Below are 6,162 nucleotides of genomic sequence, written 5' to 3'. Positions count from 1 at the left end.
GCGGAGACGTCCGCGAGTATTTCATCGTCATACTCTCTTCCTGGTTCGTCATCGTCGTCACACTCGCAGAGAGAGGCCATGTAGATGTGATGTTGCAGGGAAAACTCTCCGCTAGAGCTGTAGTCGACGAGTACTGTCCCGCCCTCTTCCTCCTCGATGATGGGAGTGAGGGGCTTGCCTTCCTAAAAAGGCAGTTCTTCTATGAAGGCCACAAGGTGGGAGTCGAATTCAAGTAGCTCGGAGGGCTCCATGCCTTTCCAGTACACGAAACGGCCCTGTGGTGTTGAGGTTATGGTTAGGCCCAGATGACAACCCTGAGAGGTTTCGGAGTCATCATCCGACTCTGAGTACTTGTCGAAAACGGGGGCCTCCCGACAGGCGGTGGCTCCCTCGTCTCCGATCTTGAGTAGGTTATCCAGGTCCTCTTCCAATGTGGAGAGGAACTCGGATTGAGTGATTCCTTGGTAGACAGAAGCCGCATTGCGTAGTCCAAATAGGAGTGAGGTATGCTCTCCCTCAGATCGGATTGAATCCGACCTGAGAAGTCCTGGTGTAGCAGGAGTCGAAGTCACGTTTGACTCCAGGTCTAGCCATACTAGTTCTTTGGTTTATTCAAATCATAATTTAACATTGTATTCTAGAAGTATAAAACACATCCTATTCTACAATACTATTGTTGCACCTAGGATGTTAGAATTAATTGCCTCATTCCAAGAATCTGCAATTCTTCTATTCATAATAATCTTGTCCATATAATTTTACATGATCATTTTGCTGCATTTTCATGTTTAACTTGTGCACTGTACTTGCTCCCCCCTGTTAGACCATTGTTGGATATCTGCAAATATTTACCTGTATTTCTGCTCCCTCCTCGTGTGCAGTTGTGTATGCTTTATGCTTTTTATTTACCAGGACTGCCGAAGTAAGAACACTGCAAACGTTCTACTAGACTCAATGTCAGGTGCTCCTCTCTCGTGTGGTTTTCACAATTCAATTGCTCAGTCCTCAAAGCTCTAGGTCTTGGTCCACTGCTCACAATGGTGACTGATGCACTAGAGAGCAGGGACCTCCTTTGGTTCATGGATAAGATAAGATAAGATAAGATAAGATAAGATAAGATAAGATAAGATAAGATCAGTCCAAATGACATGAAAATATGCATTATATTGGCCCTCGTAAGGTCCTGCCGATAACCCCAAAATAATCAGCATGGTTCTTGGAGTACCACATGTATAGCTAGTTCTGGGTAATTAGCTTTGCCGTGGCCTGATCTGTATAGCTAGTTCAGCTAGCTATTTTTTTATTGATTACAGTTGTTCAGAGTATTGATCAACAATTTTTTTTTGCCTCAACATCCCAAATTTCTCTCGGAATGACGTATGATTATATGCAATAGGTATAGGTGCTGGCGCTAATTTCATCGAGTTCCACATATTTCTGGTGAAAAAGGGTTATTGTTTCAACCATAATCTGCACCTCAACTGAATATGTTTAGTTTAAGCAAAATGTTGGGAGGTTTTCTTTTGGTTTCAGAAAGGAAAAATGATTATGTTTTTGGAACTAATCTTGCATGTCGTATGAGTTTGGGTTCACGGAGCTGTAGCTCTTGAGTTTTCATATTTTAAATGCCTTTTAATCCATGATTTTTCTTAAAAATACACAGGTGCTGCTGCAATTCAGATGGAGGATCTATGATGGGTGGACGACCAAGGAAAAGCAAGCCGTTGAATTTAGAAATACCTGCAAGCACACGAGCTTAAGATCCGATGCAAACTGCAGGGCTGTCGCCAGCCAAGTTCCCCTTGGCATCTCATGGTGTGGCCTACCTCCTCTAGATCAGTAACGAAACATCAGCTAGAACAAGTTCAAATTTCGCTTGATACGCCCACTCTATAGAATGGTTTTTCTCCAATTCAGCTAGTGATTTAATTCCTGCTCCTAATTACCTTGGTGTTTATGCAATAGGCCAATAGCTACTGATTTTTTAAAAAATGTCCATTCAAATAATTTTTAGGAAGTCAATCTATAAGTATGATACTAGCATATTCAATTGATTTTTTTGCAGGATGTGAGGTGGATACTGTGACATTCAGGTATTTAGGAAAAAGGCATGCTAATTTTTAGTATAAGTTGTGCTTGTTAGAATGAAGTGTGTATTGCTTTGATGAATGCTTTAAAAAAAAACCTAAATGCAAGTTAAAGTGTATTTTTGTAATTATGGAAAAATTAGGGTTCTTTTGCCAAATGTGATTGAAGGTAGAGTAATTTCAAATTATATGAAGGTTAGTTTTGTAAAGGCAAGAATTTACTTTTAAACCACTGTAAGAAGTAAAATTATCCTAAGGTTTCATTTGGAGTGTGAATTTTAAATAGGTTTTATGTGAAATTTGATAGTTTGTCGGATTTTGAAATAGTTTCAAAACCCTAACTCTTTTGAAGCTGACCCTTAAAGCAAAGTTGTAGATCTTTTTAAACTCAACACTTTTTCTTTTGGGCATATTTTCATTTGGGCTATGGTTTGAAAGGAAATCTTACTTCACCATGAACCCCTTAAACTTTTGAAAAATTTCGAACAGGTCCCCATCGTCTTCCTCTCTCCCCTTCCTCTCTGCTGCTCTGCTCCACCGCCCGCCGCCCCTCGCCAGCGGTTCCTCGCTCTGCCAGCTGCCCCTCGCCGCTCTAACCCCACCACCTGGCGCTCCAGCTCGCCCGCCGCCGTTCGCCCAACCCCGCTGGCTTTTCCCCGCCCCGCCACGTCACGCCACCGTTGCCCGCGGCCGCCACGCGTGCCGCGGGTGTGGCAGAACCACCGGAATTATTCCGGTTCAAGTGCGCTAATGATCGCCATACAACTGCAATCAGCTTAACGCACATCAAACGGAACAACTCTTTGATCTGTCGGGTCTCCGCCCGATACAACCACAGTTCAGCACGACCGAAGCAGGTTTACCTCGCACGAAGACGAGTTCACATCACAGAATAGCTCATCAACTTTTAATTTACAGTCATACATACATTATTACAAACCGAGTTCAAAGATAAACAACTTATACAAATTGTGTTCAAACTGACAAGCATAGCAGCTTGTCCAAACTCACAGCGGAAGGAAAAAGTTTACGCGACTACACACGTCGCGAAAGCGGACACCAAGCTTAGCCCAGGGCCTGGTGTCACTCCGGAGGGTCACTGCCGGCCGGGGACGGGTCCCATTCCACGGACTAGCCACAAGGAACGGACGTTGGCCACACAAGGTTGTCCGTGGGATTTTCGAAGGTCATACCTGAAACAGATATTGGCAAGGCTGAGTATTCTAATACTCAGCAAGACTTACCCGAGTTTGGGTATACTTTAACCCATAACTAGACTCATGAAGGCATTGTAAGGGCTCTGAGTTTATTTTCAGCCGAAAAGCAACAGAGAGTATAATCTACTTTCAAGTTTTAGCTTTCAGATTCTAACTGGATTAGCCATTCTAGGTAAGCACCTATACTAAACAAGCAAGATAGAGATTATCATCCATCAAGATTATTCCATCAACAATTACACTTTTTACTCGATGTGGCAGAAGAGATAAGCAATCTCAATCCTCGTGAGAGGCGGACGATCCGAATCGAATTTAACCTTGCAAGGTAAACCTAACACACACGCTTGGAATACCAGCAAGGCGTTCCGAAGCAACCGTTTCCCTCATATTCCGGGTTATGGATCGGGGCCACCACAAGCGACTGCAGGACCGTACGCACATCACTCGTGCAGGACATACGTCTGTAGCGCGACTACAAAACCCGTACTCCTGTCTGCCATGCAGAACGTACTCCCACATGTCGGTGCGTGTAAACATAAAATAAAAGTCGAGTGGTGGAGACGCGTTCCATTTGCCGGGCCAATCCGGTACTACGCTTACCGCTTACCATATTTCGCGGTATGTGGCTAGTACTTTCAAAAGCTTAGCCACCACTACCACACATTTCGACCTTAAAACTTTTATCAAAACAGACAGGTTAAACTTCCAGGTCATGAAACAGCACATGACCCTGTCCGTCATCCTTATAGTGGTTGCAGAATCGTAAACAAGCAACTCCTATATCGCGCGAGTGACAGGAAATCACCCGACTTTTACCGGTCCTAATTAGCAGAGCATCTAAGCGATAAGGACTCGGGTTCAAAACATTGGTTCCTAAGATTCATGCATCTAGGGTTTCATTACAACTCCTAGACTTAATGCAAGATATAATATAAATAGACATAGATTGTAGTGTAAATAAAGCAGTGGGATATGTCCGGGGCTTGCCTTCTTGAGTGGAGTTAGGGGCAGGAGAATCAGAGGCTTCCGAACTTGGGTTCGGGGCTTCAGTTAGTCCCTCGACGACTTCCGCTGGGTCTTCTGAATAGCCTTGGTCTTGTCCTAAGACCAACTCGTAGTCCCCGTCGTCGAGCGTCGTTGATTCTATATGAGATGCAATAAATTAAGTAAGGTAAGGTTTTAAATTTAAGATCTTATGTTTCAAATGTTATTACTCACCAAGTTATCACACAAAAGCTCATAAAATAAAGAGGGTTTAGGTTTGAAATTCTAGTTATAAAAGAATCATAAAGATATTGCTGAATTTGTTGCAAACACGAACTGAAATATTTAAATTTGAATTTGAATTTAAACCCAACTTAATTTCAAAACTTTAAGTAAAAGATCATAAGGTTTTGGAAATTTAATTATATATTAAACATTAAACAATATCACATTAGAGAATGACAATAGATCTTAATTAGAAAGGGTTATATAACAGGTTTAGTTAATATTTCAAATTTGAAAGTCTAAATTAAAAGAATTAAGTTTAAAACAAATTTGAGTTTGAAATTTTATACAAGGTTACATATAGTTTATAGAACATACATGCCAAAATTCATAAACAACAAAGCAAGAAATTTAAAGGTTAAGCATAAACTATCCCCTAATCTTAGGTTTAAAATAGAGGTAAAAGTATTTTGTTTCAAACTAAACTTCATCAGCAAAAGTTATAGAGTTTGAAATCTAGTTTCTTACAAAATTAGTTTTGCCATTTTTGGATTTTTCTGTGAATTGATACAAATTTTTCAAGATAGAACATACACACACATGAAATAACAACCCTTCCTATTACAAACCAGCCCCTACGTTTAACAGATAACCCCCTGGAAAAACTTCAATCGTTGCAATCGAGTCCAATGGCCATGGCCGGCGGTGGGAAGCTCGGGGCCGGCTAAATTCCGGCCACAGGGCTCGCCGGCGGTGAGGGGTAAGGGGAGGGAGAGCATGAGGGAACCCTGAGCTACACACGGTGGTCTTGGAGGGGCTCGAGGTGACCGGAGGAGCGCTGCCCACGGGAGGCCGAGCCGGCGGCCGGAGGTGAGCGGCGGCGGTGGAGCTCCGGCGTGCGGGGGAGGGAAAGGCCGGGCTGGGGAGCTGCAGTGGAGGACGAGGAAGCTAATGGTGCGGTCAGTTTGGGGAGGGAGAGGGCGGAGGGGAGAGCTCCACGGTGACCCGAAGCTCGGCGGCGCTAATGGAGGAGGCGGCAAGGTTCTGTGCGCGCGCAAGGAGGTTCGGGGTGCCCTTTTATAGGCAATTGAGGTGGTGAAAAGGAGCATGGCGAGCAAGGCTTCGGTTTGAGGTTGTTACGGGGGGGAGTGAACCGGGGATCGCGGCGGCGACAGAGGCATCGGCGGCGGCGGCGCTTGCAGACCCGCCGGCGACATGGTGCGCGGGCAAGGCTCCAGCAGGGGGAATTAGAGCGGTGGGAAGGCAGGGAGGTGACACGTGGGCGAGGGCGAAGCTGGAGGTGGCCGGCGGCAGGGCGCCAGAAGCAGAGCAGAGGGGGCAGGGGCGCCAGGAAGAAGAAGGGGGTAAGAATTGAGCGGGGGACTGTTTTGCAATATCAGAGAAAAGCAGGGACCTCACTGTAAAGAGCTTGCAACTTTTAAACTAGTGCTCAAATGGAGATGGTCCAAAAAGCAAAAGTGCATAGTTTTTCAAACTCTACAACTTCCCTTTAAGGTTCATCTGCAGTTGAGCAACAGTTTTGAAGATACTATAGACTTAGTAATATTTTCACATTTTATGTAAGTCCTATGGATAAAATTACTTTTACATATATACCCAAGGGTAATTTTTCATATTTTTGCAATTTA

The 6,162-nt window shown here is 44.0% G+C and overlaps 1 long non-coding RNA gene across 1 annotated transcript; it reads left to right on the top strand.

The window, feature by feature from the left end:
• Nucleotides 1-1,176: 1,176 nt before the first annotated feature.
• Nucleotides 1,177-2,398, top strand: LOC112903150. The gene is made up of 3 exons (XR_003230738.1): nt 1,177-1,246; nt 1,664-1,815; nt 2,066-2,398. It is a non-coding gene; the product is annotated as an uncharacterized LOC112903150 (long non-coding RNA).
• Nucleotides 2,399-6,162: the final 3,764 nt, after the last annotated feature.

The sequence above is a fragment of the Panicum hallii genome, chromosome 8, assembly GCF_002211085.1.
Source record: "Panicum hallii strain FIL2 chromosome 8, PHallii_v3.1, whole genome shotgun sequence".
Lineage (NCBI taxonomy): Eukaryota > Viridiplantae > Streptophyta > Magnoliopsida > Poales > Poaceae > Panicum > Panicum hallii.
The sequence above is the reverse complement of the archived record's forward strand: the minus strand, read 5'-3'. Positions and strand labels throughout refer to the sequence as shown.